The 26,698-nt window shown below is 43.4% G+C and overlaps 1 pseudogene; it reads left to right on the top strand.

The window, feature by feature from the left end:
* Positions 1-20,779: 20,779 nt before the first annotated feature.
* On the top strand, positions 20,780-26,351 carry LOC101758757 (annotated as a pseudogene).
* Positions 26,352-26,698: the final 347 nt, after the last annotated feature.

Here is a 26,698-nt window from a genome sequence, read left to right as displayed (position 1 = left end):
TTTGGTTTGCCAAGTTTTAATCATTGTTCGCTTCATGCAATTGGCAAATATGACAGTAAAGGAGAATATATGGTGCATAAAGTTTATATTTTCTCTAATCTGAAATATCCTTTTGGACTACAATACCATGATCAAATAGGGGGATGTACTAACACTAATAATCTCGTGCAAAGTTTTCCTAGTTTTTCCCTTATGCAACAGGGTAAGTCCGAAGAAAGGGAACATTGCTGGTTGTGGCCATGCAGCATAGTTGTTGCTCCATGTTCCAACGTCAAAGCAAGCACCTTTGAATGACATTGGAGCAAGTCGAGGATGACTTGCAGCCAAGAAGGGGAGAATGATAAGAACATCACTTGCTCAGATACAACCATATTGGCAACTTTTGATTCAAAGGTGAAATACATTTGATGAATTGATGCTGCACCATGATCTGTGTTCATTGTCATTTTCAGAAATACATACGTGGATCAAAAAGAGTGTTAAATACACATGGAAGTCATGGAGGACCAAAGAAGTTGATTGGGGGCCAAGTCCAAATATTCCCAACGTCCTCCACCAGGCCACCACGTCACTTTTAGCCTAAGGAAAGAAAGAGATCAAATCCAACATATTTTGGGGTTGGATTCGGACTACACCACTACGCCAACTTGTGACGACCGCCACGACTTCGTCTAGATTCTGTTTTGGATGTTCAAGTACTTTATGGGAGTCTTATAAAGTCTACTTTCATATGGTTCTAGACTCATGTCCATATCTGTTCTGAGGCGGTCGCAATAATCAAATTACTGCTGAGAGATTTTTCTGTCCAAGGTGCTGTGTCGCCTTATTTTGGCGCAATGGGCCGTATATCAAGTTGGGTCCATTAGGGTTGCATCCTAGGGTTGGATCACAACCCCAACACCCTGGTCGTCCTCCCATGTTCATACACCCCTTAGCCGCCACCAAGAACAGTTGCGTTTTGTTTAGATGAAAGTTTAGCTACCGCTAGTTCCTTGTAAACGCATGTGTTCATCTATTGGGTAAGTTCTGTGCACTGTTTGCTTGTCCACTTATTCTTGCTTGTTCTTCGATTTGCTTGCAGGTTCAAGGCTGTTCTTGGCACGACAAGAATAGCAACAAATTGGAGCTGATGTAACTGTCGCTAAGGCACAGTGCCCCTGTTGGTTGTTGTAGTCGGGCAGCACAACGTCGGATCCACCCCAAATCGATTTATCCCCCACTCACCAAAAGAATCCGATGTGGTAGGGATGTTATGACGATTTCGGTTCGTCACAAATTGAAGCTCGGTCCATATAAGAGCCTTTATGAGCCCAACTTTGGTGGGCTATTTTTAGCCTATTTTAGGTTTCTGTGCTATTTTTTGGACCAAAAAATGTTTGTGACACGCCATATTAGGCCATTTTTTCTAGGCCCTAACCCATGTAACGAATATCCATTTTTGCATTTCGTAATACCATATTGGGCCTTTTTTCTAGGCCCTAGCCCATTATTGCATTTCACAGTGCCATATATTTAAACATTAAAATAGTTCATTTCCAACTTCCATATTGTTGACATCACAATCAATGAATAGTTCACCAGCAATAATAATGCAACATACAACAAAAGTATATCAACAACAAACAACAAGTTCACAGGCACACACTTCAGTTGAGGGAAGGATTCACCTGGCTATGACTAGTGCAGAAATTTATCAGGCTAGAAATTAGAGAGTGCAACTGCTTTGTGGTGTTGTTCAAAGCTTTGAGCTCTTCTGTTTGAGACTTTAATGTTGTTTCTTGTGTTTCAGTCCTCAATCTCAGTACACCCATCTTTGACTCTTATTCAGCAATCTTTTGCCGAAGTTGTGCCCCCCTGTTTCTCACTCTCAAGATCATCTTGGATTTTTTCTAACTTCGAGGGTGGGTGAATGCTAACAATCTCCCGAAATGTCCTAGATTGGACAACTTCAGCCACTGCTTTAATAGCAATGTTTGGTTGGTTGTCTCTAGGTTGGGCGACGATTTGCTCCATCCAAGCCTAATAAAAGAAAGAAAATGAATGGTCTCACAAAAGTACTCACAAATGTTTCTAGTGTTGTTTTTGTAAAGAAGAATGAAAAGTAAACAAGTACTTACAATGGCTTCCTATATTGGAGCGGTGTAGCTATTTTTGCTGGAATGGAAGTTCTTAAAAAGATCAATTGGAGTTGGGTCTCCTTCAACTTGCTTCTCCCTCTAATATGATGTGAAAACAAGCATAAACTCTTAGCTTGGAACAAGGAGCATGAGCAGGTTCATCAAATAAAGTACAGAGCAAAAACATGACTTGTTGAGTTTCTTACTACAACATGAGCCTGTGTAGCGTAGCTTCTAAATCCTGTGCGCTGAGGATACCTGACAAGTCCACGATTACCGGTGTTTATACAATAATGAAAACTCATGTAAGATACAGGAATAAGAGAAACATATCAGTACATGCAAATGCGCTAGTGGCAAGTTGAAGTTCTATCATACCCTATGAGGTTAGCTAGACCACATCGTAACCAGTTTGTTCCACTGGTCATCATTCATAGTGGTCACATGAGTTTTGGTTGGGACTTCATTTGCTGCAAGACCATTGAAGTACTTTTTCTTGAGCCGGTACCTCCTCTATCTTGATTGTGACTTGAGCATGTCAGTGCATGCCTCTATGACAGGTTGATTGGTGGTGTCAATGTCAAATTTTCCTTATACTAAGCACAACAGAAGAGTAGTCAGAAAAATGGATGAAAATAAAGGAGGCAAAGAACTATGGTAGTAGTGAGTCGATATATACACGCCGCCAGTTTGCCAATGTAGTCCTTAAGATATTTTTCATTGTGGGTCTTTTTGTCCTTCCAGCAAGTAAGGATCGGTATATGCCCACGCAATATGATCCCAACCTCTGATGCAAACTTTGCAGCTTGCATTGGTGCCTATGGCCGTTTGAGCCCTTCTCGAACATGGATCGGAAGTTTGGTGTGTAACTCTCTGCTTATTCCATCCAGATCTCTGCCCAGCCTTCTTAAATCTTGTGGCACTTGTACTCTTATGGAAGGGTGTGCATCACCTAACAATTTTGTTATGGTCATACAGGTGTTGTTTGTTAATAATGATTTGGTTGCTAATTGCGACGTTCCAATTTTTTGGCTTTGGGAAAAAAGATCAAATAACTTGCCTTCACCAGTCGACGATGTCCTCAGTGTGGGTGGTTGTTGATTGGCCTTCGGTTGGCAATTCTTGTGAATCAGGAGTCGTCCCATCCGAAACTCCTGCCTGAGTTAAACCCATTCTAGGAGGCATACTGTTAGAGGTATTAGGTGCCCAAATTCTCTTGGACAACCCTCTTCCCCCACTGACAGGTATGCTATCACTGATCTGATTGGAAAAATTGTATAAACAAAAATAATGAGAAGCAATCCTGCATAACTAATACAAGAAATTTGGTAGGCAACAACAAGTACCTCGTGTTGGCATGTCTCTAGGTTAGATTCAGGCCATTCCTGAGATGGGTCATACTCCGGATCTAGATCTTCACATCTTATTTCATTACTTGTTTCATTGGTATCCTTTCTCTATCCTTTTGTAGCCTCTTTAAGGATGCTTGCGACTTTTCCAACGCCGAGGGAAAACAGTACCTTCTTGTTCCTTAAGGTACATGCAGCCCTCTTCTGCTCGTAAGGAGTGAGCTCCAGTTCTTTATGTATGAAAAAGAAAGAAACTTTTGTAAAATTGTCCAACCACTGTAAATGAAACAAACTACTGTACTAGAAACAAACTGCTACAAAATCTAAAGGTAGAGCGCACCAAAACAAGATCCAATATAGGATGTTCATAGTCAAAACAAGATCCAGGAAAGGATGTTCCTACCTAACCTTATACGAGCCAAAAGGCCAAACTACTGTAAAAGAAATAAATTAATATAAAATCATAAAGATACTGCCCCCAAAACAAGATCCAAGATAGGATGTTCCTACCCAACCTTGTACTAGCCCAAGGGACAAACTAGTGTATACATGGGAACTGCCAAATCTGCAAACATACAGCAAAGTAAAAGTAGTAACAAAATCAAACAAGGAAACACTTTAATCGCAACACTGGGGACGCTTAAATGGGGAGAAAAATATTGTACCTGATTGTTGATGTTTCCTTCGTATGAGCTTCCCGCCTGGTGCCATTACATTGCCGCTGGTCCTACAGAGGGAGATGGGAAATGGGTGGCAACTATGAGGGGAAGATTGTGGATGGTGGTGAGTAGGTGAAGAATTGGGATGGTGGCGAGGAGGAGGTAAAGATTTGGGATGGGGGCTAGGAGGAGGTGAAGATTTGGGATGGGAGTGAGGAGGTGAATGGGAACTGATGGTGGAAAGTTTTTGGATATGGAAGATTTGGGCGGAGGGAGGGAAGGGACGGGGTACTTGGCCAATTGGGTGGATGGCTCTGTCACATTACCAATATACTCTTTTACTATGCTGGTGGATGAAATGGGGTGCTGTTGGGAAGGGGGGGGAGGAAAATTGACATTTCACATGTACTACACGACCTGGTCCGGGCGTCCGAATATTTGAATAGCGCGTCGGAAAGATTTTGGACCTGATCCGCATTAGGTAATGGCAACCAAAGGATGTTCCACTTAGTGGAATATGCCAGACAAAATTCGAATAGTGGAATGTCTAGTAGTCTATTCATGGACATTTCTTATTCTTGGTACAATTAGTATAACCTGTACCAAAATTTTATTGGTAGAATCAGGAGAATATGGACCCAGATTCAACAAATTATCTTTTGAAATCTTTAGTATATCATGAGAATACCTTCAAAAAGCTGGATATTCCATTATTTGGTACCACTCCCTCTGTTTATATACTGCTCCGCTTATATTGAAGTACATTGTTAGGTACTACTCTATCCTTTTATAAGGCGTACGCACATAAGTGTAATATGGGAGACAATGTCATATCATATGATGTCTTATAAACAAGAACGGAGGGCATATTTAGGATGAAGAACTACTATATATATATATATATATATTGAGTTTTACATTGGGAAACCAAAAAAACCTCCCGTCTATTCGATGTGCTTACTACGATTGGAAATTCTTGTACCATCTTGGCAACATTGGAAATCCTTGTACCATGCCTTCCATTGGATGTGTTTACTACTTAATCATGTGCACATTGAAAATCAAACAACCCTCCCTTTGGTTGCTTGTGCTTACTTACATGTCAACATTGGAAACTAAAGAAAGCTCCCTTCGATTGGGTGTACTTACTACTTATTCATGTGCACATGGCAATCAAATATCATTTTCCCGATTGGATTTGCTAACTACTCAATCATGCGCACATTGGAGATCAAACATCCCTCCCTTTAGTTGCATGTGCTTACTTGCACACATGTCAACATTGGAAACCAAAGAAATCTTCCTTCGATTGGGTGTGCTTACTAGTATTCATGTGCACATTGGCAATCAAACATCATTTTCCCGATTGGATTTGCTAACTACTCAATCATGCGCACATTGGAGATCAAACATCCCTCCCTTTGGTTGCATGTGCTTACTTACACACATGTCAACATTGGAAACCAAAGAAATCTCCCTTTGATTGGGTGTGCTTACTACTTATTCATATGCACATTAACAATCAAACATCATTGTCCCCGATTGGATTTGCTAACTACTCAATCATGCGCACATTGGAGATCAAACATCCCTCCCTCCGATTAAATGGCTCCCTTGGATTAAGTAGCTCCGGACATAGTTTTGGGTTACATTGAAAATTACAAACAAAAACACTATGAAGGTAGTTTTGGGTTCCTTGTATCAATAGCATCACTCATTACATGATGGCAAGGTCGGAGAAGTCTCCTTTTTGGGTGGTGGAAGACTAGACCCTGCCACGCCTATATTCCCACATGTATCCATCATCTTAATCCACTCCGTCGACTCAAACACTTGGAAATCCGAGTCTTTCAATGCCCCTAGATCAGTTAGATGATCTAGCTTTCATCCGCAACTTGAAGACGACGTGCCAACCTATCCGCTTGGTCATTCTGCACTCCATTGGTACCATACCAGTTAGAAGACTCGTCCGACTTCGGCACAAACTCTGCCAAATCACTAATAGTTAAAACCTGAGCACAAAGCCCAGACAAAAATTATTACAAGGCTCAACAAAATAGTTGGTTCGTACATGATAATGAAACATTTACTCTTCAAATCGAATATAACAATCAATGGCAATGAAAGAATTGTTTAACATTCTACCTCTGTGTCATCGGGGTTTGAAGAAGGTGCCGACGTAGCAGGATAGGTTGATAGAAGAGGTTCATCAGGAGCTAGGGATACATGATTATTTGGAGGAGGAGGAGTAATAATAGCAGGTGCAGCAGAGCCTTCCGACGTAGTTGGAGCAGGAGCAGGTGTAGAAGAGCCTTCCGACATAGTTCGACTAGGAGCAGGTGTGGTAGAGCCTTTCGACGTAGCGAGACCAGGAGCAGGTGCAGGAGGGCCTTTCGACGTAGCGAGACCAGGAGCAGAGCCATCGTAGGATCTTCCTGAGCTTGCAAAGTAGTGAGACTAGGATCATCCTTAGCTTGCGAAGTAGTGACACCAGGATCATCTGGAGTAGCAGCGGTATACACTTCATGATCATTCAGATTTGTAACTGTTTGCACCACAGGATCTTCCTTTGCTGTTGCAAGGCAGCAATATCAGCATGAGTATTGATGCATTTGCTTCCTCACCATCACCACCCTTCTTTACGGGAACTAGTGTGGAATCCTTTTTCTGTCAGGGTCATTGTTGATGTCAACAATTGCGGAATTCTAGCTGAATTGTGATGCAGCACAGGGACTTCAGTGGATTTACCCAGTTTGGTCGGAGGCATGATTAGCAAGGGGGTCTGACCAGCATGTTGGAGTTGAATTTGCAGTGCTAGTAACCCGACCTACTGGTACACCTGATTGAGTGTAGCAGAGAAGGTGGTGATCAGATTGTTGATGTTCTGGTCTATTCTCTATGCCACTTTCTCTAGCCATGCAAGTTGTCTCTCCTCCTGACGAGCCAGTCTCTCGTCCAACCATTTCTGTAGCTCGGCCAAGCGGAGATTACTTTCTGCTTGTTTTGCCTGACCATCAATATGTCCCTCAAGAATTAAGGCAAGCTCCATCGACTGATTGGCTGTTGATGGAGTGACCGGTACTGTTTCTCTAGTAGATCGCGATGCACTTGCCTCCTAGTCATGAGTGACTTGGAGACAAGGTACATGCATATTTTCCTCCTCACTGTCTTTGCTGTCTGAGCAACAGTTCTCATTTTTGTGCTCATCAGGAGATGGCTCATTCCTATCCCTTAGGCCACGACATCTGTCTTTTGGTCTCGCTAGCTTGTATACCTTGAATTGCGTTTTAGCATTACTGTACTCATGTCACACATTTTTGGGTCCGGTTTGCACCTATCTACCATTCTCATCTTCTTTAGTAAGATGACTCAGGATGCGGAGATCCAATGAGCATATGGCATTTGTCAGGCCACGGTCAACCCATCATGGATAACATCTTGAATCTCACAAAGAATAAAGTCCACGATGTGGAACTCCCAGCCAGTCATGACATGAAGAAGAAACCATTACTGAAGACTAGTGATGGACTCTGCATTGCCGATCCATGGTAACAATGTCTTCCTTATTGCCCGGTGAACCACATTGGCCTCAGGGGTAAGCATGTCAGGCGTGCGATATGCTCGGCTAGAAGGGAACGGCTCCACAAAAAGTTTGGTCATATCTTCATCCGAAGGGAAAGATCCACCAAGCAAACTACGGTGAGGTGGTTCACGATCCCTGTAGATAATATAGTGTAGGGACACGTTACACGTATTGACTCCAAGACTATCAGCAATTTGGTGTCACCAAATTCTATGTGGAGCTCCCTGAAACATGACCTAAATGTACTCTCTGCTCTTAGGAATGTACACCGTAGCATAGAAAACTTGGACCCAATCCTCAATATACTGATGATGCCCTGAGAGCAAATCAGCCAATCCAGGTAGTTGATCGAAGTATCCCTTAATATCCTCTCCTCCCATGGCCATGTTCATATGATTCCAGTTTATAATCATGTGATCAAATAGTTTGGTGGACAGCTTTTTGTAGTTATAGTAGAAATTTTGCTGCATGACATTCCTAAATTTTGGTTCGACCCATCTGTCATGGGATTTTTCAAACCACACATCCTCAGACAAAAATCTAAGCCTTTTAATATTTGGTAGCTATGCATGCTCAAGTCAATCATCCTTAACGGCTCTTCTGGTGGAGGGTAAAGAGGTAACTCATTCTGCTCCCTAGGGTCGGGCACAGGAAACTCAGCAGGGTGGGGCGGCTGACACCGCGTAGATTTCTATCGCCTAAAAGGCGCCGAGGTTGACCCACCCTGTGTGTGGCAGGAAGGTGCTGAGGTTGACCCACCCCGTGTACAGCAGGAACGGGCAGGGGAAGACTCCGATGTAATGGACCTACCCCTTTGCCGCATCTAAGCACCAGACGTGCCTACAGAATTTGCCTGTGACTTCCTTTGTCACTTCGCTAGAGGTGGGTCAAGCACCTTTCCATTTCTCTTGCCACCATCTCAGCCCATCTACAAGATCTTTCTCGAATTAGCTATCACAATGATCTCAAAAAAATTAATGAATCGCCCTTTCAACGATGAATACCTGTGGAATCAGGGCAAGCAGCAGTGGAATGCATTAGTGGCAGAGCGTGGCCGCGTTAGTGTTCGAATGCAGCGGGTGGCGGCGGCGACAGCGGCTAAACCCTACCAAGGGTGAGCGCTGCAAGTGACCTTGCAGTAAATGGGGAACGGTGGGTCAGTAGGAGTGACACAACGTTGGATAAAGTTATAAAGGTATAGTGAGCACCCAGACAAGAAGATAAGTAGGAGTTTCCTACCCAACCTTGTTCTAGCATAAGGATGTTCCGTTGTTTGAGAATACACCGAAACGGATAAACAGCCAGCCAAATAGGTGTTCGAAGATTTTGAAAGTAGGATGTTCCGGTGTTTGAGAATACACTGAACCGGATAACCAGCTAACCAAATGGGCGTTCGAAGATTTTGAAAGTAGGATGTTCTGGTGTTTGACAATACACCAAACTAGATAAACAACCAACCAAATGGGCGTTAGAAGATTTTGGAAGGTGTCACAGGATGTTCCGGTATTTTACAATAGAACGAGCCGGATCAATAGCCAGCTAAGTGCGCTTTCGAACATATTGAGATGTGTCAAAAGGATTTTTCCACAACTACTATGATAAAAGGTCTACATGCACATATCGGTTCATATCTTATACAACAAATGAGTTTAGATCGGATCAACTAAAACATTATATGATTTCACATCCTAGTCCTCGTCATTGTCAGGTGCAGGATTTTCATCTTCGTCATGGTATTGCAAGATAGTCTCGTCCTCCTCCTCATCATCAGATTTGAATTCATCCACATCAGATAGAACCTGTCGGCGAATGGAAGTAACTTGAGCCGCTGGAACGACAGTCCACTCCTCCTCGTCAGTAATAGGCACCGGAGCCTCCGAACCATCACCAATACCATCATTTAAGGTTTCTTCAATTACATCATCTTGATATGCAAGTACGATGCCACTAGGCACTGTGTTCTGCTCATTTTCATTATAACTCCATAAATGCATGTGCTCAAATTTTTGCACCTCTTCATGGGTCTTGTAGTAAGGTGTCTGGCAAGTAAAAAACCTTCGTTACTCGTTCAACAAAAATGTAGGGATCAGTTTTGTACCAGTACCTTCCAGTATTGATGCTTGTGAAGTACCCATCCTTTCTAATCCTCGGTTCCCTCTTGGTCCTTCCGAGATCATACCAATCACAGTGGAATAATACAACAGTTTGATTTATGCCACGTCGTGATGAGTTATACCGCAGCTCAATAATTTCTTTTAGACAACCATAAAACTCAAATAGCTCACTGTTATGAAAGCCTGCAGCCATAATCCCACTATTCTGTGTCTTTCAATTTTCCTCTCGAGCATGTGTGGGGTATCAGACACCGCCAATAAGACATGTTGAATATTTTCTTCCTCACTTGTCTGGTAAATCTGATAATGCATATAGGTCCTGGAGACCTCTCCTTCAGGCACCTTTTCAATCTGTACAACAAAACCATAGTTATATATATATATATATATATATATATATATATATATATATATGTCCTTGCCAGTTAATATAAGTTTGTTCTGAAAAAGCAGAAAACTTACATGCGATTTAAACCATCAGGAAAATTCTTTCTGAATTCTACGGTCAATAACCTGGTCCGACACACCTTCCGCTTCTAACTAATCCCCGTATATCCTGCAAAAACACATCCATCTGAAAATTAGACCAATATAATTGCAGTACAATCATTGCATGATGGATTACATACCCGATATATGGCTCAACCTCTTTGCAATTGTTCAACACATACCAAATCAGCTTGTCGTAATCCGAATCAAGGAATGAAGTCTTCGCTGCTCCAATTACATCAACATTTTGCTGGAAACAAGATAAATCGCCTTCTTATAACAATTCAACATTCTTTCTATTCCTGCCCTCCTGATTCAATCGTGTGCCAACATCATCATGCACAAAGTACCTGGAGCAAAATGTCAAGGCCTCATTAGCAACATATTCTTCTGCAATGGATCCTTCAGGCCTAGCCATGTTTCTCACGGAACGCTTCAATGTGCATAGCCTTCTTTCGATTGGATATATACATCCATATTGTATTGGGCCTCTTAGGATTGCTTCCTCAAGCAAATGGACAGCTAAGTGCACCATAACATCAAAGAAGGCTGGAGGAAAATTTTTCTCAAGCTTGTACAAAATTATTTGGATATCTATTTTTAATTTATTCAAAATATCCAACTTCAAAGTTTTGCAACATAGTTGCTGAAAGAAGTTTTCTAACCTTAAAAAGCTGGCAAAATCCTTTGGAGTAGAATATGACAATCATGAGTTTTCAGTCTTTGAAGTTTGCATCCATCAGCGGCAATACATCTTTGATAAGTTAGAAGCATATCCATCTGGGAACTTCACCTGACTTATAAAATCATAGAACACCTTCTGTTTCTTTTTACCCATTGTATATGGAGCTTCTAGCATTTTGCATGACTCCCCTTCCGTAGTATTCAGCATGTGTAGATATGGTCTATTGCCCATCTCCTCCAAATCAACCCTAGCATTGATCGTGTCCTTTGTCTTCCCAGCAATTTTAAGTAATGTTCCAATATTGTTTTTGCATATGTTTTTCTCAATGTGCATGGCATCAAGATCATGTGGTAGCTTCAGAGTTATCTAATACGGCAAGTCAAACAAACAAACCCTTCGGCTCCAACACTGTCCAAGTTCCCACTTCCTTTTCTAACTGTGAGGAGGCTTTCCTGGTTTAACTTCTTTAACCTTCTCTAGTTGCTGTTGAAGCTCCTCAATAGTAAATTGCTCTGGCCTCTCTCGGTTTTCAGTATTACCATCAAACTCTACTTTCTTTCTTCTCCATGGATGGTCAGTTGGAAGGAAACAACGATGGCCAATATAACATATCTTGTTCTTCAATCTCCTTGAACAAGGATTCTTTTCACAACGCACACAGGCATAATAACTTTTTGTGACTCATCCCGCCAATGTGCTCAGTGCAGGATAATCATGTATGCACCAAATAACCGCAGCATGCAGTTTAAAGGATTGTTGACTACAAGCATCGTATGCATCAACACCCTTCCAAAGGTCGAACAGCTCAACTACGAGAGGTTGCCAAAAGACATCAAAATCCTTTAATGGAGAACTCAACCCAGGGATCATTAATACAATCATGAAGTTTGATTCTTCCATGCATACCCATGGTGGCATGTTATACGGCACAACAAATATTTGTCACATACTAAATGAGTTGGTCATGTTGCCAAATGGATTGAAACCATCATTTGCAAGACCAAGTCTAATGTTCCTAGCATCTTTTGTAAATTTCAGCCAATTTTTATCGAAGTCTTTCCATGCCTCACCATCAGCTGGATGGCTAAGCTCATTGTCCACCAGTTGTGCATCCTTTGCGGTTTTTGATGAAAGAAACATCCTCTTCAGCCTTGAAACCAGCAGAAAATGCCTCAATACCTTCTGAGGAATGTACTTCTTGTTGTCTACATCTTTCCATCTTGAAACTAGTTCACAACACACCGGGCACACATCATGTTCGGCTAGCATCTTGCGAAACAATACACAATTATTCTTTCAAACATGGATAGATTCATAGCTGAGTCCCATGGCACGTATGTACTTCATTGCGTCATTGTAAGATGTTGGAACACATGCTCCTGGGAAAGTAAGGGATACCACCTTCAGAATCGCATTGAATGCAACATTGCTGATCCGATAGAAAGACTTGATATGAAATAACTTCACAACAAATGTAAATTGTGTATATTTAGATCTTGGTGACACCTTGCGGTTTATATGTTCCTTTATAAATTCTAACATTTTCCTTCCAAGCTCTTTAGCGTGGCACATGTCGGCTATCATTTCGGGAAGTCCATCTTCAGTGTTTCATCCTCCTTCATACCCGATATGTGTTCATTTTCCTAAACCATTTCCTGATCACCATCATCCTGCAGAACTGAATTATCCACAACCCCCTCATCCGGCAGAATTGCAATTTCCTCAACCCCATCATCCTGCAGAACTGCGTTTTATCGAACCCCATTATCCTTTAGATTTGCATTTTCCTGAACCCTATCCTCAAATGTTTCTCCATGATGGATCCACCTAGTTTAGGTGCTTGCCATCCCAATCAAAAGTAAGTGCAGGTTAACCACATCCATAGTACATCTAGACTGATTCAGGCATCCACGGTGCGGGTATAGTATTTATTCATCGTCAGATTATCTACTCTTAACAAATTCCATGAAATCATTGACCCTTTTTTCATGCTCGGGGGTAAATAATAGACAATCGTGTATCCAACGTCTATCCATCTACGAAATTTTGGTGAATTCAACTCAAAATTATTGATCAGATTGAAAGACCTTAATGCAAAATGGCGAATTCAACTCAAAACTACTAACCAGATTGATGCGCCATAGTAGGAAGCACCAGATCTCCGCCGGAGTACTCCGTCTTGGCCGCCTTCTCTCTGTTCTTCTTTTTTCCCTATCGCGGGAGCGCGGCAGCAGGTAAACTACTTTTTGGTTGCAACGCGGGCTTTTCTGCCGCCAAATGCCACACTCACCTTAACTTACCTTACATGTGGGATCCAGTCGCGGTAAAAACTTCCCATTTGATCGGTAACAGGTTCGACCCACGGGAGGAGCACATTTCTATTTTATTTTACCGTCCTATTTATTAGCTTAAACTTACATGTGGGACCCTCTTTGGTTTATGACATTTTCGTGGAGCTTATATCATTACAAAACCACCATGTAACAGCGAGTGATGATTTATTTTTAGCTACAGTGGCAACTTTTATGACGTTCCATATCTTTATCATTAAATTTGCTCGGATATCAAACTTTTTGACCTTTTCAGCCAGCAACATCTTAGATCTATGATGAGAACAAATGTGTCATAAAATTTTCATCATAGATCAACACATTTCTAGTGGAGGGAGCATCAACATGAATGGCTCGAACAAGGGTGATAATTGCATAGGCTGCAAGTGCAAGGGCACATACAATATGTATGGCAAGTTGGCAACACGTCGCCGGCCGCCAGATGCACATCCTGCCAATCTGATTTTGTAGTTTGCACCAAAGAGGCAGGCAAAAAGCTCTAGGAGTTGGTATCATAGTTTTCAATCCTTGTTTAATTTTAGAAACTCCTTGCCAAGTCTCATAGATCACTTATGGAGATTAACACCATCCAAAATGCTGCAAAGTAATATGTAATATGTTTTATGTAAAATTTGTGATTCCTTTTATTCAAAGTGGCTTTAGAGGTAGAAATGAAGGTTAGCATGATTGAAATTGCTGCACGGGGCAATTTGATCCATTCCTAACTGAAGCAAGGACCAAAGTTAAATAGAAGACTAGAAAAAGGTAGCCGTAGTGTGCTTTAGAGATCCAACTGGTAAAACCGGTGTTATTATCTGAATTCACATGTATGAAGTGCCATTTCACAATGTGAAACTAGTAGTATTTTTTGAATTCTCCCTTGCAGAAATACAACTTACCCATTTTACAAGAGCTCTTTTACGGTACACAATACTAGACTATATTAGTGTTCGAAAAGGGCTAGTATAAAAATATCCGACGGTCAAGATTAATTGTATACTACTAAAACCTTCACCTATGGTATGGGTAGTATACATGAGTAGTATAGGTGGTATAAGGATATCATGGTAAAATAACACAAATAACATCACTATGATTTTATTTTTGACACTAGCATAAACTTTTACAATATAATAATTACTAAATTATCCATAATAATGAACAGTTATATCTTATATATATACTATATGTAGTAGTATTCTGTACCGTAAAAGAGCAAGAGCTACACCACTATGTTCACCAAAGACTTTAAAATGTTGTGGCAATGGTCGTATTCATTTTCCTTATGACACAAAAGAATCCTTCTTAATGTTATGTTGCCGATAAATATTGGGTTTGTCTAAAAGTTTTTTTTCCTTGAGATGTAATCATAATGGTTATTGCCTTAGTATTTATTATTTAAGGTCACCTTTTTACATGGTGGTTGCCTTTCACAATGGTAGCATATTTTTTGATGATATGCTATGAATACTGCATCTAGACATGACAGGTGGGTTGGGACTATCCTGATCGACGCCCACTACTGACACCGGTCACTCCACGCCCAGCAAGCCGAGGGGCCGCAGGCCTACCACCCTACTACACACACTCCGCAGCCGAATCAGCAAGAGCCAAAGAGGCACCCTCCTCCGTCTCCCTCCCCTCCTCAGAATCTGCACCCGGTCACCACGTCTTGGCGGCCTCGGCTGCCCATACTCTCACTCTCACACTGTCACCCCACCAACCCACACACACACATTTAAACTCCTCTCCACCTGATCAACTCCCCCCTCCCCCTGCTTGGCTCCATTTCTACATTGCATTAACAAGAATTGAGCAGAGCATCTCATCTGATTCGGCTCCCCTTTATTCCGTCCCGCGTCGGCAGCGTCGATCGTGCTCACCAACTGGCAGGCGCTACTAGGGTTGTGCAGCGATGGAGAATCGTTCGAGGAGTGGGAGGCACTACCATGCGAGCGGCGGCGACGGAGAGGGTGGGAGTAGCACCAAGCGCCCGCAATGGGTAGTGGAGGAGGAGAAGGTTAAGGAGGTGGATGGGAAGGATAAGGAGATAGGGGCGGTGGATGGTGTGGGATTTTGCTTCATCTGCAAGGATGGCGGCGACCTCTGCGTTTGTGACTTCAAGTTCGGCACCCGGCGGTGCTCCTCTCTTTACCTCGTCTCATGATCCCCTGCACCGCCGCTGGTTACGGAGAGGAGAGTGGGAAATATTGGTTGGTGAGTCACGGAGCCAGTGGGAGTGAGGTTCGAACTAGAGTGTGTGTAGGTAAGGCGGTAAGGGTGGTTGGGGGATGAGCAAAGCCACATGCTTGGCGGAGCTGCAACAATTGGGAGGATGCTTGTATGATTGTGCACACTCTTTAGCATTGCGGCAGCAGGGGCTAGTGCAGTGTTTCCCTAACAGTTGATGGAGGGACCAGGGTTCTGCAAACATCTAACCAATTATCAGTTCATATGTACGTTGATCGGTGCCTGTTGATTTGTGATTGATTCATCCTGTTTGCGGTGAGAACTGCAACTCTAGGTTGAAAACGGTATCGGTCTTGGTTGCTTTTCTTGCGGCGCATGTTGTCAATTGCTCGACTCTTCTTCACCCCGGCCCCGCGTCGCTTGAGCCGGGTGACTCAGGCGGCCGCCGCACCTCCCCGCCACTAGGCCCGCCTCCATTGCTATCGGAGCCGCGAGCCGGAAGTCCAGCGAGTGGCGAGGAGGGTGGCGGCGAGGCCACCTCTGTGTCTCTCGAATCCCACTGTAATAACCTAACCTAATTAAACCATGTTTAATCTTAAGTAAGGTCATTAGAGAATAAGAGAACAATTGGCAACTGTGAAGGCAAGTAAAAAGACACTTTTGCCCTCACAAGCTAAACAACTGTTTATGCCATAACTCAAAATTTTCCTTAAGAACTTAAAAATCTGTCCAACTAAGAGTTGTAGAACTCAACTTCCCTAACAACTTTATTTTTTATATTTTCCTTGAATCTGAGCAGAAGACCTTCAAAAACTCGAAATTAAATCTGTGCCAATTTAAGAAAAATAGATAAAGACCCAACTTTGGAGCTCTTTATCTAAAATTTTCCAATATAAACTCAAGCTGAACTCTATACAAAAGTTTTAGAGCTTTGAGCCCTTAACAACTTTTACTAAAGGAGTAAGGTCGAAATATGCACAGAAGGTTTTCAAAAACTAGGTCAAATTTGACCAAATTGGTCAACTTGACCCAAGGCCTGCAAAACTAGGCTAAGTCTGGAATCAGTTCAAACACGTATCTTGGCATGAGCTTATCTCACAAATCTTGAACAGAACACCAGCAAAACCCTTTATAAAGTTTGAAAACTAAGTTCATACCACAACTTCATCAATTAGACCCTGGTCAAATTCACATAAGAAGCTTTTCAAAATTGAAGCTTAAGTCAGCCAAAATCTTGAAAATAGCCAAAAACCGCTAAAATTCTCCAAAGTTTGGAAATCATGCGTTCCCTCAAACTTTGAAGCTGTTTATCTTCAAATCTGCTGCGAATTTGAACTCGGTTCAATTACAAGAATTGAACTTGAACCTGAGGACTACAACTTTTGTAAAGGAAGTTAATGTCGCAAAATTCAAGAAGCTGAAGTTAATCACGCTCAAAGACCACCCCATCGCCATATCCCATAGATCCCTCGCACCCAGAACGCGCCAGAGCACGCGTGCGCCGCGCTCCGCTCGCCGCCCGCCCCGTGGCGCCAGCTCACCGGCGCCGCTCTGTCGTCCCGTCCTCGGCCGCGACAAGTTGGGTTGACGCGCCGGCCGCCCAGTCGAGCGCGCGGTCGTCCTACCCGCTGCCTCACCTCGCCTTGCCCGAGGGCGCGTCCTGCCATGGCTCTGCGCGCTCGCACCCCCGCAACACTACTGCCTCCGCCAACCGCCGCCCCGACTGCGACAGCTCCTCCCCGCCTCGCCAGTGACGTGTCCCCGCAAAGCCGTTATTGCCGCACACACTCGCTTCGCCCTACACCTGCACACCTTGCCTACAGCGCCCTCGCCTACCGCGCCACCCTCGCTCCTATGCGCCAATGGCGCCGCCACCATTAATGGCCGCAGTAGCACGCCGGCTCCCCTCCGGTCCCATCCTCTAGCCCCGGAGCTTCGCCTTGCCTATATATGGCTCGCCAATCCCATCCGCGCCCTTGCTGTCTCGACCTTGCGCCGCTGAGCCACCTCTCCGAGGAGCTCCCACCTCTGCAACTCCCCGCTCCTCGCTGCCACCATCACTAGCTCCGCCGTGCCTACGCGAAGCTTCCCGAGCTGCTTGTTGGGCTCCCAAAGCGCCGACGATGCCGGCACGCCGCTGGACTTCGCCGCCGCCCGAGCTCCCCGTCCCTGCGTTGTTCCACCCGTACTGAGCCTCCTCCGCGCCCCCAACTGCAGCCAATCGACTCCCGGTGAGCTCCCATGCCTTCCCCGCAACTTCTTGCCCAGGATTGGCCGGCGCATCGTTGGAATTTGGTCAGACCGCCGCCGTGTGCGCTGCCAGGGACACCCTTGTGTCTTTTTTCCTTTTTCCAAGGCCCTTAGCGCTAAAATCAGGGACCCCTGCGTGTTTAACCTATAGACATAAGGGCTAGATCGCAAGTTTACCTCAGTTTTTGTTTTGTTTTCGACAGAAAATATTCTAAATTTGAAAATACACCATAAATTGTACAAAAATCAGAAAAATGTCAAATCAATTTTGTTAGACTCAATATAAAGTATAGTTTCTGATAAATATACTTTTGGCACATGTCTCTACTAGAATTAATGTTATATGTTTTAATCCTTGTTTAAGCTATTTAAATCATAGTAAATCACAGAAAAATGCTAAACTAATGAATCTAACTCTCAAGTGTTTGTTTCAGAGGATGGAAGCTTATAAAAATAATTCAAAGCCTAGCTTAGATGTTTAAGTCTCTGTTTTAGTTTTATAATTGCAATCTAAGGGTGCTTTTGTCTTTTTACATAATAATTCATCCAGAATTGAGAAAAATATGAAACCACTTTGAGTAAATCAGTGGTGAAGTCTCATTCATAAGAAAAAATATGAAACCCTGTCTGAAGGTTCATGGAACCCACCTACCTTTTTAGAGAAAGATAAATAAGAGGAATATATGGAATATAGATGTCCTTCGTTAAAAATCTTAAAAAATTCACCAAAGGCTCTGTTTCTTCTTTGTAACTTTCTATTAAAATTTCAGCAATAGACTCTTTGAATAACTCGAGTTAAAAATGATTAAGTACTTGTCACCTTGGGATGATGAAATAATTTTAATTATGTTTGTACTAATTCAATGCACCCCAAATTTTTACAGTAACCTAATGATGTTATATCTAATCTACTGCTAAATAAGCAATGTCATACCCCATTGTTTGAAGACTGAAATAAAATTTGGAAGATGGACCTAATTAAATGGAAGAAAGAAACTTTAAGTAAGAGTAGTGGTCTTTTTCGGAAGAGGTACAGTAAAACATTCAGAAATAGGATAACTTTCCGATCTAAAGTTTAATAAATTTCAGTTATATATATGTACACAATCACCATCAAATCAACCCCAGGTTTTATACCACAACACACCTTACTTCATGAAGATAAGGAAAGTTTAGAACCTTGTTTAGGTGAATGTGGTCGTAATGTAATTTATACTTCAACAATAATTCATGTTTTGCATCCTGTATGAGAAAGCATAGAAGTTTGAACTTGATGCATTTGCATTTCGTGTAGAGTTGAACCTTGCTGATGGAACGTACGAGCTGCATCCGGCACCAGAAGAAGAAGCCGTAGCGGAGCAAGCCGAGGACCAGTTCGCTAACTCCCAGTGTGAAGGCAAGCCCCGAAACATGGTTTCCATTTTTTAAATACTTGCAATACAATTGATTGCTTTGACTGCGCATTTACGTTCCAGGAGTTGATTAAAACCGTAGATGCATGAATTTAGTACCCTTGAGTTGAACACTAGTATATTAAGTCGAGTAGTTGCAATGCTTAATAGGACTCGGTAAAAGTCGAGTGATTGTCTGTCACTTGCGAGTTATAGGAGTTGAATGCCCTTTTCTTTTGCTGCAACTATAAGAACGACGGGCGGGGCAAGGCTCTTTGAATTGTTTTTGGTGGTCGGTGGATTGCGCCGTCTGTCTACATGAAATTTGGACTAAGGTCGAGATGTGATGGTGTTTGTGATCAAGTGTTTGAAAGTACTAATCTCATACTTAGTATGGGATGGGAAAGCCTAGTACCTGATTGAACCGGGACGTGAGCGAATCGCCCCACTGTCTTTGGAACAGAGTTCCCTTACGGCCGCATGTGGTGACAAGTGTGGTCATAGTACAGCAGAGACCGGGTCTATGGAGCCTTGTACCAAGGGAAGTGGGCCCGACACGGGTCTAGGAATTGATGGGGACGCTTAACAAATGAAGCGACCACTCGTCGTGCACGGATGTCGTGGGATTAGGTCGCCATGCATGGTTAAGAAATTCGAATCGATTCGTCTGCCTCTCACAGTTTTGGGACTACTTGATAGCTATACTACACTGAGTAAGAATGCAAGATGATGATGATCTAATATTGTTACCTGTATTAATTGCTTGGAAACTATGCTTGGTTTGGTATAGTTGCTAACTTAGAATGGTAAAACAACAATAGAACTTGTGGCTAAAATATTGAAAGTAAGGACCTACAATAGTCGCTTTTGGCAAAAACAAAACCCAGAGCCTAAAAGCCTGCATGTCTAGGTGTTGGTGGACGTAGTCACCACCCGTCGGTTAAGTCTTGTTGAGCATAGTTGCTCAGCCTTGCTTGTGGCACATCTTTTCAAGTGATGTTGATACCCCTAAGCTCGCTGCAAGTGGTACTTGGCCTACCCAACTTCCTCCGGGTTGGACGGTCGAGTGGGATCCCTCCTCGGACGGCGAGGATAAGGATCATTGATGTCATGATCGGCTTCTTCATGATATCTTGCAACGACGTTTAGTTTTTGCTTATTTATTTCTGCTTCTTGAAAACTCTGCAAACCTTGTTTAAATTTCAAACTAGATGTTGTAATAATTCGATGCATTGGTTTAATTTGGATGGATTGTTGTAATCTCTGTAACCACTCGCCTTCATGTGAGTCTTGCTTTCTCGATCCCGAGTTCAGTAGTTTATCGGATGAAATTCGACAGATGACCAAGTTGACTTGTTTAAAGTACATGATCGCGTGTTAGTCGACTTAAGTGTGCTTTAACCATGTTAATTTGGGTAGTTCCGCTACACCCACCCCTAACCCTAGATCCCCTAGCTGTCGCCGCTGTCGCCAAGGCTCGGAGCGTCGCTCCCCCTTCGCTGCGCCTTTGGCTCTTCGTGCTCCGCTGCGCCATCGGCCCAACCGCCCGCCGCCGCCTGGATGCCTCCTCCAGATCCCAGACACGCAGGCTGACCCGGCGCCGCCACCGCTGGCGTGGTGGCATGGGATGCCGCGTGGGGGCACTGCCACCGTGGCACGAGGAGGACGCGGGAAGTGCGGCGGCTCAGGCAGCCGAGGCTAGGTCTGCCATCCCTGCTCCCTGCCTCCGCCACTGCCGAAGCCGAGGCTTCGACGGGCGATGCTTGGTGGTCGAATTCCGGTGGGGCCTCGCCTCCGCCTCCCTCTCCCCCTCCGTCGTGGGGTGGCTCGCAGGCACGGGAACCGCCTACCCCTCCTCCACTACCATGCTTGGGGCCGGCGGTGGGTCGTGGGACGCGTGCGCGGTGTACTGCGGGTTCGGGAACCCATACACCATCGCGGCCACCTCCGCATGGCTCGGCCTTTTCTTGGGCGCGTCGCGGGAGTCGCCACTAGTGGAGGTCGCGGGGGTCGCCGAGCGGCCACACGTGGGCGTGGAGGCAGCGCCCTTGGTGGGGTCATGCTCCGCTCCTGGATCTGGTGCGGTGGGGCTCATGGGCATGGTCAACCTACGCGGTGTGCTCATCAGTGGAAGACGTCCCCTCGCCCCACACCATGGTCGATGGTCTCTCTTCGTCGGCCCCTTCCCCTACTCTTCCCTTCCTTTCCCCCCTCACTTCACCCCACCTCACCCTGGTCATGCTCCGGTCGCTTTTCATGGATGGCCCGTGGATGACCCACTTGTCGCCGAAGCCTCCCGCCCTACCATAGTGGGTTGCTCGCTCTTCTGCTGATGGTTGTCATCGAGATGGCGGTCGCTGATCTGCTTATGTTCCCCATTGTCGTCGTCGTGGACTGCTCGCTACCATCTCATCGATTTGCCTCTCATCCGGGCCTTGGTGGTCGGTTGCGTGGAGTTGGTTTTGGGGACCTTAGCGAAAGCTTTGCCCGGCATTCGCCGGTGCGGACAACGGTTGCGTTCCTTAACGTTGCTCACCTCGCTGGGGTGTTGTTGTGGCCACCAAATCCATTTGGTTTTACCAGGTGAAGACTTGGTCAGCTCCTCCATGGGCAGACGGACGATGGCAGCGTTGGTGTCGCTTTCCCTCTTGGAGGCATCATCTTGCTTGACATTCTCGCTCTATCTCCATTGGCTCCGGGTTGTTAGGCTATCGGTGATGTGCATGTGTTCATGGTGTCCTTATCTCCTGCAGGTTTCAGTCGTCTTAGATCACGTTTAGTGTGGTGGCAGTGTGGTGGTTTCCTTTTAGTATTATTGTGCTTCTGTTGTTTGTCATAGGTGGTGGTTCTTATAACTCCGCGATTTGGATCTCTCCTGAAATTATATCGTTGTAATTCTCTTCTTCCTAATGAAAAATGTGCTAGGCATGTTTTTTTGGCTCGCTCATCCAATTTCAGTGACCGTTAAGGTGTTACGCCTTGTAATTAGCGAGCTCATCGAGGTTGTCGTGTAGTTAAAGTTTGATCGCGTACCATTGAATTGGACAATTCAGGAGCGGAGCCACATGTAGGCGGGGTGGGGCGGCCGCCCCAGCTACCGGCGTGCTGGCCCCGTTACCCCCACTACCTCCATTGAACCATGGCCGACCACTTCCCCTCCGTGTTTTTGTCGAGCGGGCGTCGGCCGCCACGAGGAGGACGAGCGAGCCGCGGCACGAGAAGAAGATGATGCCCCCGGTCACGTTTTTTGCTGGGCCAGCCCAACTGCAGCACAAAGGTGGAAGCCCAAGTCAATGATAGCCCACTCCCCGTCGACACTCTCCATCGATCCTGATTCTCCATCGCGGCAGAGCAAGAGCGGCGGCTGGCGGCGCGGAGCAGGCTCAACCGGCCGAGCGGGAGCGGCAGGGCGGGGCGTGGTTACTGGGTACGACGCGCGTGGCAACCTAATGGAGCAAAAGGAGCAGCAATCCGGCGCTACGCCTGGACGCGGCCGCGAGCAAGCATCTGGACTTGTGGAGGCGGAGCAGGAGCAGGGTAGTTCTGGGCTTCTGGCAGTTGCGGAAGTTGGATGATGTGCCAGCAGCAGCACGCCAAAGACCAAACACAAATGGTATGTTTGTTCTATTAGATTTTATTGTCTGATGGGAAGCATTTGCAAATTGCAATTCGATTACTTCTTTGGTAGTAGAGCATGTTAATTTTTACGTAGACTTGAAGAATTTTTTTTTTCAAGCTTGAGTGCCCGTTCAAGTGGCACCCGCCTAAGCACACATGGAAGTGGCATAGCTACCGATTCGATAGGTGGAAAAGTTGTTTAAAAAATTGAAGCTTTTACAATATGTGAATGCAGTACGAATTGGTGCGTTCTTACCATTGGTTTAGTCTCGCCCCACCTACAATTTTTTTCTGGCTCCGCCACTGGGACAATTGATGTTGACTTATCCCTCGGTGTCATGCCGTTATTAATTCATCTCTAGGGCGGTGGGTCACTCTGTTTTTATTGCTGTAGTCCATTTTCGTGTTCCCGAGATTTTAACCAATTATTTCATCTTTCTTGTTTCTTCCAGGAGCTGCCACAAAGCTTACCATCCTGTGTGCGTGGGGAAAGATAGCGACATCCTCAATTCAAATGAAGAATTTTATTTGTGGTGAGCATTTAGTTGACCTTTCTTTAATCTTGCTATGAGAGGGGGTGCGCATCATTGTTGTGAAAGTGCATGTGACTCTGTCCAGGATCAGACTGGCTTGGTGAAATTCGAGAAATCATTACCTTACTTTTTAATGAACAAACCATATAGGATTATACATTGCTTGTTATTTGATTGCAGCTTTAGGAAGTTCCTACAACTGATGCTGACAGGCCTGTTTCTTTCAAAGAATGAAATGCACTGGTGCTTCAACTTTTCCCAGACTCTCACGTTGGTCCATAAAACCCAGATCCTCAATTTGGGAGTTTATTGACCTGTGTGAGAATGCATGAAAAGTGTAAACCTTTAAGGACCACAAGTTCATTTCACTCTTCTTACAATTTAGTTGCTTCTGTATTATTTGTTTTGATTTTTTTTTTGAAAATTAGTCTATGATAGTCTAAATCTTGGGATTTTGGCTCAATGCAAGCATTTACATTTTTTTAGTTACCTTACCTCAGCCAAGTATTGATAGACTTTAGCTATTTTGTTTGGATTCCATTGTCTGGAGATCTCTTATAAGCTTCTGTGCTACGAATAATTTGTTGTCTATGGTCTTGTAGTATTTGCTTGTCGATATTGTTTGGAGATTTCTTATACCCTTCTGTGCTGCAAGTAATTGATTGCTTGTGATTGTAGCTGGTTCCTGCAAATGTTATTTAGCAGGTGCTTTTTCTTTCACAATTTTAAATAAGTTTCCTTGTAGAATTAACCTAGGGTACCTTAAATTTTGGAGATGATCTTTTTGAATGAAGGCAGTCCATGACATGTAGTATCTGTGCTATTCTCACTCCCCCTGTACATCTACATATAATAATGGTAGTAACTCTGCATTTTCTAGGAGAGGGCCGATTTCAATGACAGGGCAACTTATGAATTTCTATTCAAGGAGTATTGGGAGATAGTTAGAGACAAGGAGGGCATGACTCTGGATAAACTTGAAGAAGCATATGCTATTCTGATAAGAGGCCAAAACTGCAAACCAGATCCAGATTAGAAAAACTTCATGATGAAGATCGTAACTCGGATGATGAGTTTGTGGGCCACAGTGATGATAGTGATGAAGACCGCCTTCCCGAGCCAAATTAAATGGAATGACAATGAAAATAAAATCTTTCCGGAAGGGAGCTAAGTCAAGGAGGAATGGATTTGTAGGCTGGGGTTCGAAAGAGCTCATTGAATTCCTTTCATCAATCGGGAAAGATACATCAGAAACTCTAGATCAATATGGTGTTGCTGATGTTGTGAAGAACTACATTCGACAAAATGATCTATTGCAAAAAGATAAGAAAAAACTTGTCATATGTGATGAAAAGCTCCAGCCTTTGTTTAGGAAATCAAAAGTGAGGTACAACAAGATACATTACTTGCTAGAAAGGGATATTGCTGCGAACATGATATCGGAGGATGAAGCCCTTGCTAGTTCTGAGGATAATAGTGATTCAGTTATGACAAAGAAAGCAGGTATTGCAAGCTATCAGTCCAGTGCCCCGAAGCGTACTCCAGAATTAAACAAGAGATGTTTTGCTTCTCTTGTTTGTGATAACATTAATCTAATGTATTTGAGGTTGCACCTACTTAAGGAGCCAGATACATTTGAAAGTAAAGTTATTGGCTGTTTTGTTAGAATAAATAATGACCGCAAAGATTATAGTTTCCACATGCATAAAAAGTTGTACCAGCTTGGACAAGTAACAGGTTACGTTCGACTTTAGCATTCTGTGTTTGAGCTTTCGCACCCCACACACCACAGAAACTAGATTACAAACGCGCCACAGATTATTATTTGTCTGGCCTGACCCCCTTCTTTTTAGGAATATATTTATGCATTTTCCCATAATTATGGATTAAATAAAAAGGTTTATTTCCAATCGTAACAAAATCTTCTTTTGTTTAACTTTCCAATTACGAGTACGAGAATTGAAAGACATGAAAATTACAAATTCTTTCAGTTCTGTACTTGTGATACTAGCAGCAAACAATACTGGAGAGAATTACTCTCCTATTCATAGGCCATTCCCTGTAGTTATCACTTCATAGATATCTGTATATTTCTTGCTGTCTCAATTTCACCATTCTAAATGTGTATTTTGTAAAGTTTTCATCTAATTAAGTAGATTTGACTTGAAACCGATCCTTTGCCAATTAAGCTGTTGGCAAAATAAAGTACTAAAAAAGGAGAATTGATATACTATATAGTTTTACTATTGGTTATTAGTTTATATAAACATAATGAATTATTTGAGCCTTTCCGGATTTGGAGTCAAGTGCAAGGACTGACTATGAGCGGTCTAAGAATTTGAGCATTATATATCTAGAAAGATTGCATTATAAGAAATGCAGGCTCACAAAATACAGGAATTTGCACTACATGTGAGTAGATGGCATCGAGTACAATAATATAATATATTGACCTATTGAGTTAGATCATGCATTGTCGGTGCGGCATGGTAATTAATAAGGCATATGCGTGTTTGTTTTAACTGAGTATTTTGTCTGACTTATGTGCTAAGGTTCCTCTAGTTGTCTTAACGTGCTGAATTTTACAGGGTGATCTTGAGGAGAAAGCAAGGTGTTTACGCAGGGAGATAATGAGCCATGTAAGTGCGCTACATGATCAGATCAACTTTATACATTATGCTTTACATTCTTAAAAATGTTTGCATTTCGAATTGAGATAAACTTCGTTTTCGGTTAAGTCTGAACCACTATTTGTATCCCAATACTCATTACGTGGTTGCACTAAAATCTGCACTTTCGGTTCTCAGAAATGTTTTGTTATAGATACTCTTTTAATTTCACCTGTTGATTTGTTTGTTAGACATTTTAACCGAGTGGTCATTTTCTCCCTTTCAGTGGATTAATAGAGAACTTCAAAGACTGGATAGATTAATTGACATGGCGAACGAGAAAGGTTGGAGAAAGGCATATCCTTGCTGTATGAGCTATTTTGAATTTTGGATGATGCACTTATGTTTCTTAATGCGGAAATCCATCTTGTTTCCACGTTCATCTCTGTCAATGTACTTTTGACTCACAAGTGAACTTCGCGTTGTGCTGTTATATCCTTGACTGGTGATATTTTACTAAGGATGAATACCTGGATAAGAAACAGCTCTTACACAAACCATCAGAACAACGTCGTCTACTTGAAGAGGTCCCACGAGTTATTCCAGAGATAGAAGATAGTAAAGATACTGAAGTTTAAGTTACAACAAGTGCCCGGTCTACTAAGAAGAGCACTGTCGCTTTTCATGGTAACACTCCTAGGAATTGTTTCCAGAATTTTCTATGATCGCTAATTGTTACTGAATTGAATCTGTGTCACGTCAAGCCTATAGCGTACTGTTA

This window comes from Setaria italica, chromosome III, assembly GCF_000263155.2.
Source record: "Setaria italica strain Yugu1 chromosome III, Setaria_italica_v2.0, whole genome shotgun sequence".
Lineage (NCBI taxonomy): Eukaryota > Viridiplantae > Streptophyta > Magnoliopsida > Poales > Poaceae > Setaria > Setaria italica.
The sequence above is the reverse complement of the archived record's forward strand: the minus strand, read 5'-3'. Positions and strand labels throughout refer to the sequence as shown.